Here is a 15459-nt window from a genome sequence, read left to right as displayed (position 1 = left end):
CTCCACAGATGCTGCCAGACCTGCTGAGTATTTCCAGCATTTCTTGTTTTTATTTCAGATTTCCAGCATCTGCAGTATTTTGCTTTTAATCATTGTATTTCCTCTAGATCAGCTAAGTTCTGCGTACTTAAGCCATCATCTATACTTACAGAGCAACCAACAATAGGTTAAAAGTTAGGAATTTGTGCTCAACGGCAATGGCGGGTGGCCATCTTATTTAAACACAATGTGACTTTTTCGGGATACATTAAAATAAATAACATTTTAAACCAAAGTAAGGGTCACTGGTTGAATGATCAGTGGTGAAGTTTGAAGTGTTCAATGGTATATATGAGAGACTGCAGGGTATTGGCTTGTAATGCAGGAGTAACTAATCAGGAATGGACATAAGATTAGTGTCAGGCAAGCGCCCCCCCTCCCCCCCACCTGCCAAGACTGAGGCACACATTATTTCACCACATGAACATTAAAACTTAAAATTGTGGCTGGGAAGAAAAGAGGGCCTATCACAAAGGATTGCCAGGCCCCTGACTGGAAAGACCTTTGCATGCTAGCAGACAGTGTTGGAACAAGGGACCCAGTCCTTGCTTCCCCAATACACAGAAGAAGTGGTCAGACCAGTTTAGTCACATGACTGGCTGGCTGTTGGTTTTTTTAATTTGAACTGGCCACAGAATTTTGAACTCAGAAAGCTACTTGCTCCTGGACTGGAAAAGACCTCCATCCTGTCTGCTCTCATCTCATTCTCACAAGCTTCAGAAACCATTGAAGACACGTAAACTCAGAGAGAAAAGTCCCCCACATGAACAAGTTTTCAGAAGAATACTGGGCCTCAATGAAAAGTAAGAGCTGACTGCAATCAAAGACTCTACAGCGAGCTGGAAACACAGAAACAGTAACAAGAAACCCCTTTTAGAGACTGCCTCCAACCTCTTTATTTTTCTTCTCTTTTCTGTCCCTATTTGCATGTGTATATCGTGTGTGCATGCTTGCGTGGGTGCGTCATAGATCCGTAGGCATCAACAGAATTAGAGTTTAAGTTTTAATAAATTTTACTTTTCTTCTTTAAACCTAAAAAAACCTGGTGTGCTCAATTATTTGCCTTATAATTGGAAAGTGGTGAACAAGGATTCACCAAGGGGGGAGCTAAAAATACAGTTTGTCTAAAAATTAAACCCTATTACAATAAGACCAGGTGAAGACAGTAAAAGACCCCTATACATCTTTCTCACTTGGTCTTAACAGAAATTTGGGGGCCAGAGTCTGGAATTTTACCCACAGACGAACGAGAGAAATTGGAAGTGGGAATGCTAAATTGTTCCCAATCAAAAAAGAGCAAGATTAATACAGGTTTTCTTGTGGTTGTGTGTGATTGAATACTAACATGTCTGCAACTGAAGCGAGTAGCTCTCCAAGCCAGGGTGAAGTAACTTGGGATAAGTTAAAAGCACTGTCTAGGGAGGAGGTGAGAAAAATGGCTGAGCAGTGTGGGATCACTGTATGTGGCAAGGCTAGAAAGTCTGAACTCCTAAGGCTAGTGGGCCACCATTTATTCCTTGAAACTGAAGAAGTAGAAACAGGCTTAAAAGCATAATCTGACAGGATACAATTGGAACAAAGGAAACTTGAATTAGGGGAAAGAGAAAAAGAGAGAGAGAGGCAAGGGAGGGAGAAGGAGAGAGAATTCCAGAAGGAACAGGAAGAGAAAGACAGGAGAAGGAATGAGAGGAGAGAGCGAGAGAAAGAATATTCCAGAACGAATCCGAAGAGAGAGAGCTGAAGCAGTTTGAGTTAAATAGGGGGTGACAATATGGAGGAGCAGAATTCAGGGCTGGGTACAAGATTGCTAAAACTAGCTCAATTATTCCAAAATTCAATGAGGAAGATTTTTGTGTGGGAAGGTGATAGAAGCCCAGCCAGTCCAGGAAGAGAAAGGAAAGTAGGAGACACAGGGGGCCCTCCTCAGGCCAAAAAGGAATGTGCTGTGAGCAAGAGTGAGACCCGGAGACTTGTGTGTTTCCATTGTAATAAAATAGGGCATTTAAAAGCTGACTGCTGCAAACTAAAGGGAAAACTGGTAGGGTTGATCAGGGCACGCCCACTCAGTGAAAACAGGACCCTGATGGAAAACACAGAACAAGCTGTGGCTTTAACTGCAGTAAGAGTGCAACCCAGGAAGCTTACTATGGCAGTGCAGGAAAAGTTAATAGGATTCCTGAAGGTTATCAGGGTTCTGTGTTTGAAGGGAAAGTAACCCCATATCCCTCGAATGGGGCAAGCAAGCCCATGGTGATTCTCAGAGGCACAGGGGCCACCAGATCCCTTTTACAGGGAAAGGGCCTGACCTTTCCTCCAGAGAGTGCAGCGAACACCAGAATGATGGTGAATGGTATTGGAGGGCAGTGTATGCCAGTACCTGTACACCAGGTGCACCTGGATTGCGACCTAGTTTTTGGACCACTGATGGTAGGGATTGTCCCTAGTTTGCCTGTGGACGGGGTTGACCTGCTCCTAGGTAATGATCTGGCTGGGGTGAAGGTGGTAGCCCCGCCAGTAGTGAAAGAAAGACTGCGGGAGGCCAGAGAGACAGGGCAGTGGCAGGAGACGGTCCCCTGCAGAGTCCCTGAATGTGTAGTGGATCAAGCCATGAGCAAACCAGCTACCCCAGAGGAATCTGCATTGGCACTGCAGGCAGATGACCATGAGGTCTGCCTGTCCGAGACTTTCTTTGGAAAGTTAGGAGACCCAGGGAAGGAATTAAATGGATTTTCCCTAGCTGAGGCTCAGTGAGCCGACCCAGTATTGCGAGAGTTAACACAGGCTGCCCAATCTGAAAGTGAAGCAGAGGGAGTCCCTGTTTGCTAATATTTAAAGAATGAGGTACTAACATGGAGTTCTCCTCACAGACTTGAGGCAAGCAGTGGACAATGGTTCACCAATTAGTGGTGCCACAGAGGTACCAGGGAGAAATATTAAGAATGACCAACGAGACTACAGTAGCCATACATGCCGGTACACAAAAAACCAAAGCGCGCATAAGACAGCAGTTTGACTGGCCAAAACTCCACAAAGATGTGGTGGAGTACTGCAGGTGTTGCCACATTTGCCAGGGTGAAGGGAAATCCCAACTTACAGTGAAACCTGCACCCTTAAGTCCTGTACTAGTGTTAGGAGGACACTCCAGCAGAGGGCTGGTGAACTGTTAGGGACCCCTACCGAGAACAAAAAGGGACAGGTAGGCACACTGCTGGCAAAAGCTTAGACAGAGAAAGGGAAAAAGTGACAAAGAGAGCAGGTTAAAGGAAGTCTGGGAGGAATCCTGGATGAAAACCCTTACTGTCTGGTCAGCCAACCCCAAAAAATGTGAAAAGTTAATCCCCACATCCTCTTATGTAAACACAGACTCTAGAAGCACCTCATCAGAGCTGCTAACAGCATTCACAGGATCCTGCAGAAACAAAGAGAGACTTCTAGGGGGCACAGAAATCGTGAGGGTGATGCCTCACCTAGTTGAGGTGTCACAGGAGAGTGCAGTCAAGTCTGCACAAATACCTGCAGGTAGGTGTGTCCCAGAGAACAAAGGGGAGATTAACAAAGAATCCTTCCTCACAGTCAGGGAAAAAGGGGACTACCCATCCCCTGAAGTCAAAAGTCTTTGCATGACTCAGAGAGTTTAGGGTAAACCCGCCCACTACTAACTCTCCTGAGGAAAATAAAAGGGGAAATTAAAGCAGCCCTGGCACCCAGAAAAGACCATTTTTAATAAGCTTTAAGATGGCTGAGTGAATGGAAATGAATGAGAGAAAGCATGGTTTTTCTTTCTGTACCTTATATTTCTCTCAAACCCTGTAATGAAATGTGCCTTTTTTTTCAAATCGTATTTCATTCCCCTGGCTGTGGAGGTGTCAGGCAAGCGCCCCCCCCCCCCCCCCCTCCCCACCTGCCAAGACTGAGGCACACATTATTTCGCCACATGAACATTAAAACTTAAAATTGTGGCTGGGAAGAAAAGAGGGCCTATCACAAAGAATTGCCAGGCCTCTGACTGGAATGATATTTGCATGCTAGCAGACAGTGTTGGAACAAGGGACCCAATCCTTGCTTCCCAATACACAGAAGAAGTGGTCAGACCAGTTTAGTCACATGACTGGCTGGCTGTTGGTTTTTTGAATTTGAACTGGCCACAGAATCTTGAACTCAGAAAGCTGTTGACTCCTGGACTGGAAAAGACCTCCGTCCTGTCTGCTCTCATCTCGTTCGCACCAGCTTTGGAAACCACTGAAGACACGTAAACTCAAAGAGAAAAAAGTCCCCCATGTGAACAAGATTTCAGAAGAATACTGGGCCCCACCGAAAAGTAAGAGCTGTCTACAATCAAAGACTCTACGGCGAGCTGGAAACACAGAAACAGTAACAAGAAACCCCCTTCAGAGATTGCCTCCAACCTCTCTATTAAATAAAAACAAGAAATGCTGGAAATACTCAGCAGGTCTGGCAGCATCTGTGGAGAGAGAAGCAGAGTTGTTTCAGGTCAGTGACTCTTCATCAGAACTCTTTATTTTAATTCTGCTCTTTTCTGTCTCTGTTTGCAAGTTTGTATCGTGTGTGCATGCTAGCATGGCGGTTCATATATTCTTGGGTATTAACCAAATCAGAGTTTAAGTTTAAGTTTTAATAAATTTCACTTTTCTTCTTTAAACCTAAGAAAACCTGGTGTGCTCATTTCTTTGCCTTATAATTGGAAAGTTGTGAACAAGTATTCACCAAGGGGGAGCTCAAAACACAGTGTGTTTAAAAATCTAACCTGTTACAATAAGACCAGATGAAGACAGTAAAGACCCTAGACATCTTTCTCACCTGGTCGTAACAATTAGCCAATCAGAATAGGGCTGGCACTCTGTTATAAGCTTGACAAAACTGGCAGAAGCAAGACATTTCTTGAGATGTTAGAAATGAAAACGGTAAAATTCTTGTGCTATACATTGTACACCCTTGGAATTATCTCGCTTCTTTCCCGCAATATCCCAACTGCAATGGCTACCTCCTACTTGCCCACCTACCGATGCTGCTACTGCTATTGACCACCTAACGCCCCTGGGCCTAAAACTACCTGTAACTTGGCCACTCGTCTGAGTTCTAATGCTGGTTCTGCTCATCCATCCAAGTTGCAGAGACAAAGGAAGAGAAAGGTGGAAACAGAATTGTAAGGGATGGATGCCTTAATGACCTTTCCTACATCATAAGATCAGGAGTGGGGCTGATCGCAATAATTCCACAGAATTCAACTTCAGTTACAACTCTTCTGATAGAGAAGCAGCCCATGCCAGCCTACAGCAGTACCTAGATAACACCCAGGCCTGAGCTGGCAAGTGGAGCAAGTACTAAATAATAACCATCTCAACCAAAAGAAGGTCCAGCTATCTCCCCCTGACCTTCAACAGCACAACTCTTACTGCAACCCCATGATTACTATTGACTAGAGCCTTAAATGGAATAGCCATAACAGCAGTGTGGCTAAAAAAGCATTCTGCAATTTAGCGGTTCATCTTCCTACTTATTAAAATCTCTCCACCATCTGCAAGGCTGTAATCAGGAGTGTAATGGAATATTAACCACTCGCCAAGATAGATGCAGGCAGAAGAACACTCAAGCAGCTTAACACCATGTAGAACAGAACAGTTTATTTGATTGCATCCTTGCCATTGGATTCAATGTCCATCCCCTCTATCACTTGTGCACAGTGTCTGCAGTATGTACGAACAGAATGGACTGAATTTAATTGAACTTAATACCTTCTTATTCATAAATGCCGTAGCATTGTTGAAAAGGGTCCACATAACCACATCAATGAGGCTTTGGATTTGTAAGTGGCTAATCTGAACTATATATCGATTGGCTAGAAAAACATTTATTTTTCAGATAAACGTGTTAAAATAATAAGTTTTTTTTCCGAAATAGGAAGGACATAGGAATATAGGAAGGGGAGTAGGCCATTCAGCCCATTGAGACTTCTCCACCATTCAACTGGATCATGGCTGATCATCTACCTCAACGCCACTTTCCCGCACTATCCCCATAATCCCTTGAAGTCATTAGTATCCAGAAATCTATTGATTTCTGTCTTGAGCATGCTCAATGATTGAGCTTCCACAGCCCCCTGAGGTTGGGAATTCCAAAGATTCATCACCCTCTGAGTGAAGAAATTACTCCTCATCTCAGATTTAAATGGCCTACCCCTTATTCTGAGACTATGTCCCCTGGTTCAAGATTCACTAGCCAGGGAAAACATCCTATCTACATCCACCCTGTAAGAATTTTGTAAGTTTCAATGAGATCACCTCTCATTCTTCGAAACTCTAGAGAATACAGGCCCAGTTTCCTCAAACTCTTCTCATAAGACAATCCCGCCATCCCAGGGATTAGTCTGGTGAACCTCCGTTGCACTCCCTGTACACAATACTCCAGGTGTGGTCTCATCAAGGCGCTATACAATTGCAGCAAGGCTTCTTTACTCCTGTACTCAAATCCCCTTGTGATGAAGGTCAATACACTTTTTGCCTTCTTAATTGCTTGCTGTACCTGCATGTTGGCTTTTAGTGACTCATGAACAAGGATACCCAGGTCCCTTTGGACATCAACACTTCCCGACCTCTCACCATTTGACAGATACTCTTCATTTCCGTTTTTTTTCTACCGAAGTGGATAACTTCATACTTATTCACATTATATTCCACTGTCATGCTGTTGCCCATTCATTTAGCCAGTCCAGGTCCCCTTGAAGCCTCCTTGCATCCTCTTCACAACCTACATTCCCTCCTAGTTTTGTGTCATCAGCAAATTTGTAAATATTACACTTGGTCGCCATATCCAAATAATTTATATAGATTGTGAACAGCTGTGGCCCAAGCACTAATCCTCGCGTTACCCCACTAGTAACAGCCCTGGCATCCTAAGAATGACCTGTTTATTCCTACTCTCTGTTTTCTGTCTGTTACCTAATTGTCAATCCATACCAGTATATTATCCCCAATCCAATGTGTTCTAATTTTGTTTACCAACTCCTGTGTGAAACCTTATCAAAAACCTTCTGAAAATCCAAATACACCACAACCACTGGTTCTCCTTTATCAATGCTACAAGCAACATCCTCAAAAAACTCCAACAGGTTTATCAAACATGATTTCCCTTTCACAAATCCATGTTGACTCTGCCCAATCATATCACTGTTTTCTAAGTGCCTAGTTATCAAATCCTTAATAATAGATTCTAACATTTTGCCTACTACTGACGTCAAACTAACAGGTCTGTAGTTCCCTGTTTTCTCTCTCGCTCCCTTCTTAAATAGTCGGGTTACATTTCCTACTTTCCTGTCTGCAGGAACCTTTCCAGAATATATATAATTTTGAAAGATAACCACCAATGCATTCAATTTCTCAATAGCCACCTCCTTCAACACTCTGGGATGTGGCTCATCTGGTCCAGGGGATTTTTCAACCTTCAATTCAGTTGATTTTTTGAGTACTACCTCTTTATTAATACTAATTTCTTTCAGTTCCTTATTTTCGCAAGTCCCTTGGTTCCCCAGTATTTCTGGGAGATTTGTTGTATCTTCCTCCGTGAAGACAGACACAAAGTAATTGTTTAGCTTCTCTGTCATTTCCCTATTCTCCACTATAAGTTCTCTTGTTTCAGCCTGTAATGGATCCACATTTGTCCTTGCTAATCTTTTCGTTTTCACATACCTAAAGAAGCTTTTACAGTCCACTTTTATGTTTCTTGCTAGCTTGCATTCATATTCTCTTTTCCCTTTCTTTACAAGTTTCTTGGTCATCCTTTGCTGGATTCTAAATTGCTGCCAATTCTTGGGCTTACCACTTTTTCTGGCAGTCTTATAATCCACTTTCTTTGATCAAATGCAATCTTTCATTTCTTTTGTTAACCACAGTTGATTCATCTTTCCTGTTGGGTTTTTGTGTCTTAGACGATCGTGTATTTGTTGCAGAACATGTAATACTTCTTTAAATAGTAGTCATTGTCTGTCTACTGCCAAATCTTTTAGTGTATTTTCCCAATCCACCATAGCCAACGTGCCCCTCATAACTTCATAGTTTCCTTTGTTCAGATTTACAACCTTATTTCCAGAATGAACTATATCACTTTCCAACCTAATGTAAAATTCTAACATATTATGGTCACTATTTCCCAAAGGCTCCTTTACAGGTTATTAATTAGCCCTTTCTCATTACATAATACTAAATCTAAAATAGCCTGATCGCTAGTTGGTTCTTCAATGTACTGCTCCACAAACCCATCTCGTACACACTCCAGAACCCATCTCGTACACCCTCCAGGAATTCATCCTCCACTGAATTACTGCTGATTAGGTTTATCCAGTCTATATGTAAATTGAGTTGCCCATTATTACTGTATTACCCATGTTATTTGCACCTCTAATTTCCTAATTTATACTGTGCCCAACATTTTAACATTGCTGTTTGGTGGTCAATAAACAACTCCCATCAACGTTTGCTGCCCCTTGCTGTTTCTTAGCCCCACCCAAACTGATTCTACATCTTGATCCTTCTATCCAAGATCCTTGCTCACTAATATACTGATCTCGTCCCTTACAAAGAAAGCTACCCCTCCTTCTTTTCCTTTTTGCCTATCCTTCCTAACTGACAAATATCCTTGAATATTCAGATCCCAGTCTTGGTCACCCTGTAGCTACGTCTCCATAATGGCAATTAAATCAGACTCATTTACCTCTTTTTTTTCTTTCAAATCATCTACTTTGTTGCGAATGCTGTGTGCATTCAGATAGGGTGCCCTTAACTTTCTCCTTTTAACATTACTTTGCATTCTGATCCTATCTGATGCTCGCCTTTGCTTCATCTGTCTTCTAGTTTCTCTTACAACTTTTCTACTTCCTGTTATCAGTTTTGCTTCCCTCCAATCTGAGCTCCCTGTCAGGTTTCCAACCCCTGCCAATCTAGTTTAAACCCTCCCCAACAACACTAGCAAATCTCACTGCAAGGATGTTCGTCCTGGTCCTGCTAAGGTGAAACCCATCCATCTTATACATGTCCCACCTGCCCCAGAACCAGTCCCAATGCCTCAGAAATCTGATGACCGCCCTCCCTTCTTCCTTCTCCTCTCCTTCTGAAGGGGTAGCTCACATACAGAAATACAGTTCCACAGGCACCAGCCAACCTTGAATATCTCACTCAACTGGAGATTATCCATGTGCAAGCCTTGACAGTAAGTGCCAGCTGGCTATCCAACTGTAGTAGTCCTAGTGCTGCCCCACTGAGATCAGCTAACTCAGCCAAGACTGGGGATCCAAGCTGGGACGTCTAGATGTATGTGGTACGGTGATCGAGACTTTAGGTCTGAGCCATTGGGTTGAATTTTTAAATGAAAATAAAGGATTTGGCAAAAATAAGTTGACAGTTTCAACATGTGAATACATCAACTCTGATATTCCTCATGACTCATACAATAAAAGACCATTACCAACAGAAAATAAGACGTTTGCAGTTGCTGAGATAAAAGTGTTTGCTAAGCAGTAGAAATAAAAATAAACCTAAGTGCAAAATAACAATATTTTGTATATCTTAAAAATGTATTAACTGAACACAGTACAATAGCCTTGAGGCTTGAGGTTATGGTACTGAACAAGCAACCTAAAGATTGTAAATTCAAATCTGACTGTGGCATATTATATAACTGAATTCAATAAATATGGAAATTTGTGAACTGGCATCAGTAAATGACTGATTGTAAAAGCTCAACTAGTTCATTAATGTTCTTCACAGAAGGAAATTTGGCACCTTAAATGTGATTCCATTTCCACATTATGTGGTTGACTCTCAGTGCCCTCTGAGCAATAAATACCGTTTTGCCAATATCCCAAAAACAACTGAAATAAAAGCAAAATACTGCAGATGCTGGAAATCTGAAATAAAAACAAGAAATGCTGGAAATACTCAGCAGGTCTGGCATTGTCTGTGGAGAGAGAAGCAGAATTAACATTTCAGGTCAGGTCATCTGATGAAGGGTCACTGACCTGAAACGTTAACTCTGCTTCTCTCCACAGATGCTGCCAGACCTGCTGAGTATTTCCAGTATTTCTTGGTTTTATCCCAAAAACAACAATTATTTTGTCACATGTAATATACAATATATTTTCTGAGCATGTGAAATTTAAAAATTGCATTCCTTTCCCTGTTCCCGCCTCCAGTGCCTCTAACCGGGCGCCGGACTTGTTCCCAGGCCAATTGCTTACTTAGCATTTAAAAATAGCTTTTCAAAGGCAAGCGGCAGCCATCACTGAGCTTACAATGCTGGTGCAGTGCAAGCTCGGGACCCAGAAATGTTCCAGTCGTTGGAGTTCTGACCGATTAAATCTGAAGTCATAAATTACTTTTGTGATTGAGGACTTGCTCCCTCAGTGCCTAACTAAAACTAAAGTATTTCTACGGATTGCTCACCAATATAGACCTATTAGTTGAGGTTCACCACATTAAAGTGAATCCTTCCAAAATGAATCAGCTACTAAACTAAGTTTATTCTATATTTTTATTCATTAAATAAGTTTCTCTATGGTGTCCAATCATATTGACCAGCCACATCCTCAGACATTCCCTTCACCTCCAATTAATTCCTTGTTGATGTTTATGTAGACACCCCATGAAATTTAAAAATATCTAACTAAGCATTAAGATACATAATCTTAGCAAACAAAAGAAATCAATAAATGAAAAACCCTGAAACTAATAAAAGGTCCTAATTTTAAGATTCCTTCTGTTGAAGACCCATAATTGTCATTGTATGCATTGTTCAATCATATTAAAGTGCAAAAGTCAATTCTCTAAACACTGAATATTATAGAAAATAAAACATATAAAACTGAAGATGTTCCTCAATTCACAGAACTAAAATCACAGAATGTTATTGTTTTGATGAGGAGGTGACTCTCCACCTGGATCTCCCAATGTTATTACTCACTTGCTGTCCTCGTTTCGAAAGAAGTACAATAAGGAAAGGTTCACATTACTTTCCCTGTGTTGAGTATTTTGGGACATAGTGATGTGTTTTGACATGAATTGAATCACCATGTCACAGTTATTTACAAACACAAAGAAAAATCTTTGCCAATCACTCTTCAACGAAGACAGTGGCATTTTAATAATTGGCAACTGATGAGTCAGCATTTTAGATTTACTTCAAACATTGTGTTTTTCACAGAATGGGAGTATATACTGTTCTTCAAAAGTTTTCAGTTTTAATCTGTTTTCCATTGTACGTTTCTCTTACAAACACAGATAGCAAGGGACACCGCCTCAGCAATTAATAGATACTCTAATCTGACTCAGCTCACAGGAAGTGAGCATTTCACTATCTGATGTTAGAATATCCTTGGATGTTACTTACCACTGAACAGATGACTCAGTCTTTTCCTTGCTTGGATTTGCAGCCCACCAAACATAGGCTATGACTCAGGAAGTTTAGGTGTGGGGGTGGGGGGCAGTGCACTGGAATACTGACTTCAACTCTCCCTGCATTACCAGCTAACAATGAGTGATTTGTTTGAAGCAACTGTCTGCATTATTGGATATCTATAACTAAAAATAAAAGTCCAAATGCTCTCATTACATAACTTGCTGGCAGAATTTGATTCTGGAAGTGATTGCAAAGAGATTTCTAGTGTTTCAGACAAAGCACTGGTAAATATTTTGGCAGTGACACTATACAGTATCTCCTCTTCTTCAAGTTTCACTTCCCCTTAGCGTGTGCTGCAGCTGTTCTTCCATGCACTGACAGAAATTGCCCGTGATTTTTTTGGTCAATCCAATAGCGATGTAAATTCCTTCTTTGATAAAAAGAAACACTACTATAGAAACATGACGGAAAATAAAACTGGTAATCTAGTTGGAAATAAGAATGTCTGAGGTATCCTATTTATAATGGATAAATAGTTTGTAGCGATTTAAATAATGAGACATTACAGGATTTGTAAAAGTGCAGACAGGACATGCGCCTTCTCAGTAGTGATATAAGAACACACCAAACTAATGGTTGAGAATCAAAAGGGAAAAGATCGAAATGCTGAAATAAAAAGAAAAATGCTAGGAATATACAACAGGCTCATCAGCATCTGGAAAGAGATAAATTCATAAAACAAAAAACAAATGCTGGTAACACAGCAGGTCAGTCTGCATCTGCTGAGAGAAGCAACAAGTTAGTTACATGTGTAATCCTTCATTAGAATTGAAAGATATGAAAAAATGACCAATTAATCAGGGCAAAGGGAAAGAGGAGGCAATGCAGAACTTTCGGTAGAATGATCTATAAAAGATCTATAAAAGAAAAACATTTAAGTCTGACCCTGAGCTCCCTGTCCCTTGCCACTTTAATCCCCCATCCCATTCTCATCCTGTCCTCTCTATCATTGGCCTTCTATACTTTCCAATAAGTTTAATGCAAGCTCAAGGAATGGCACCTCGTCTTTCACTTGGCACAGCATAGACCCTAACAGAATAACTTTGGACTCAAAGCTTATCCATCACTTTTTAACAAGGGTTGTTGGCTAGGTGGATGTATGGGTTGGTTTCAGAGTGGGGAGGCAGTTTGGTGCTCGGATTGGGGAACCTTTGTCAGATCATAATGGTGGCGGAGGAGCCTGTGTGGAGAAGCCTGTGTCCTTGATGCTGCCCTGCTTTTCTTTTCGTTGGGTTATTGGGTGTGATTGTTTTGCCACTTACTCCTGTTTCAACTTCAGACCTAACTTACTTAATTTATTAAGAATCCCAGATCTCCTTCAAATTCTTTCTCAGCTATTTCACCACCATTCATGGCATACACGTATCACCCATTTCTCCATTCACTGTGCAGTACTTCACATCCATCTAGATTAAATTTAATCGGCCATAGTTCTGCTCACTTCCATATTTTCTCCAATTCATTTTGTCGTTTCTGTGTTGCCTCCTCTGATTCCATTACCCAGCTTGGTTTATCATCTGCTAATTTGACTATTAACATTGAGTTTCTGAATCCAGGTCACTGATGTAAACTAGAAGCAGTAGCAGTCTCCACATGGATCCATAGGGCACCCCAACATAATGTGGAGAACAAATATTTGTTTGCTACTCTTTAGGCAATTACTTACTTCCTTCCAAGATTTTCCCAGGATCTCCATAGGTTTGAGCTTAACTAACAGTTTTTCATGTGGATCTTGGTCAAAAGCTTTTTGGAAGTCTACATACACCATATTATAAGGCATTCCACAGTCCATTTTGCTATTACTTCCTAAAAAAAATCGAGAAGTTTAGTTAGGTAACCTCAAGTTTACTCCTGATAATTGATTTCATTATTTCATTGAGTGCCGAAGTGCAACTAATGGAAATTTGTGTCTTTCTTGTGATATCCTTTTTGAATATGGGCATCACATTGACCTTTTCCAATCTAATGGTACCTCCTCAGTGTCTAGTGACTGCCTCAAGATGATTGTTGGTGGTGAGGAAAGGATGAAATACTGTTCCTGAGATATACACTGAGTTTGATTAGAATAGTATAGGAACCTAGGCTATAGTGCATGTACATATGGGTTTATGAGATACAACAGTCTCAACAAAGTGAAACTATTGGATTTTTAAAAATATTTCACAAAGTATCTTGAACTTTTTAACAACTATATTAGTGCTTTTCTTGAATTTTCATTCTTGGAGTTATAAATTAAATACAGAATAAGAAGTATTACTTCAGATTACAAAGACAGATTCAAAACATACTGTTCTTGTCAATACAGGCACTACAACTGAAGTATGTCCCTGTAAAGATTCATTAAACCCATTTGTCATTCAGCAAAAGGACTAATTTTGAATACTATCTCACTGTCTAGTTTACTTGATAATGACAGTGTTACCACATGAAGAAAAAAATCAGTTATCCTTTGTTCAACATCTGGAAAAGATGTCTTCAGACTCTATGAATAGATTTGGGTAATCTATTCTTCAGTGACTTCAGGACACTACTAAACTTTGTGTTACAGTGAACAGGGTATGGTAGCATAGTGGTTATATTACTGGTAATTCAGTACTGGTACTAGTAATTCAGAGGCCTGGACTAATGATCTGGAGATATAAATTCAGATCCTGCCACAATAGTTGGCGAATTTACATTCAATTAAATAACTAGTATCGGTAATGGCGACCATGCAAATACCAGACTGTCATATAAAAGCAAAATACAGCGGATGCTGGAAATCTGAACCCTTCCGATGAAGGGTCACTGACCCGAAACGTCGACTCTGCTTCTCTTTTCACAGATGCTGCCAGACCTGCTGAGTGGTTCCAGCATTTCTTGTTTTTATTCCAGACTGTCATATGTTCGTCTGCTACGTTCATCTGCTGAGGAACGCGTCGTCCGCCTGGGTTGTGGAGTTCTACTCGTCCTGGTGCGGCCACGATGTGAACGACGCGCCCACCTAGAAGGTGCTGGCCAGGGACGTGAAAGGCGGCCTGAGTGCCCATGAGGCGGTCGTCGAGGCTCAGGGCCTCAATCCGGCCTCGGTCGTCCTTCCGCCACCGTCACTGTTGGGAGCCGGGAAAGAAGCTCCACCGTGAGCTGGATGGCGACCACGAGCGCAGCGTCAGCCTGGAGGATGCTGATATCGAGGAGGCCGTGCAGGCTGTGGACTGGCCCGCTCGCCAGGGTCATGACCCCCGCCGGACGCCTCCCCCCTTCCCCCCTCCACCACCTTCCCCCCCACTCCCCCCGCACCCCCTTCCTCCCTCGCACCCCCGTCCCCCCACCCGCTTCCCAGCTTCCCCCCTTCCGCCTGCACCCCCTTCCCCCTACCCCCTCCCCCCTCACACCCCCTTCCCAGCTCACCCCCCACACCCCCGTTCCCTTGTACCCCCTTCCCCCCACCCCCTCCCCTCCGCACCCCCTCGCACCCCCGTCCCCCCACCCTCTTCCCCCCATCCCCTTGCACCCCCTTCCCACCTCCCCCCTCACACCCCCATCCCCAGCACCTCCTCCCCATCGCACCCTTCCCCTCGCACCCCCTTCCCCTGCACCCCGTACTGTACCCCCTGCACCTCCCCTTCCCAGCTCCTCCTCACACCCCCTTCTCCCCACCCCTCTCGCACCCCCTCATCCCTCACACCCCCTTCCCCCCACATCCTCCCCCGGCATCCACCACACCCTCTTCCCCCCACACCCTGTCCCCCCTTCCCTCTCCCTCCATGTAATCACACAACTTACTTGTTAGCTCCTATCCCTGAGCAGTGGCCCTAACAGCCCCACTGCCTTGTGGGTGTCTCGGGAGAGACCAAGGCTGAGGGAGTAAACCCGAATAGAAAATCCAAAGCGGAACCCCGAAGGCGGTCATGTGTCACCTTTGGCATGTTTCCGGCAGTTCCTGTAGCCATACTGGTGCCAAACATTGTGCTCAGC

Source organism: Heterodontus francisci, chromosome 7, assembly GCF_036365525.1.
Source record: "Heterodontus francisci isolate sHetFra1 chromosome 7, sHetFra1.hap1, whole genome shotgun sequence".
NCBI lineage: Eukaryota > Metazoa > Chordata > Chondrichthyes > Heterodontiformes > Heterodontidae > Heterodontus > Heterodontus francisci.
Note: the sequence above shows the minus strand (reverse complement) of the source record.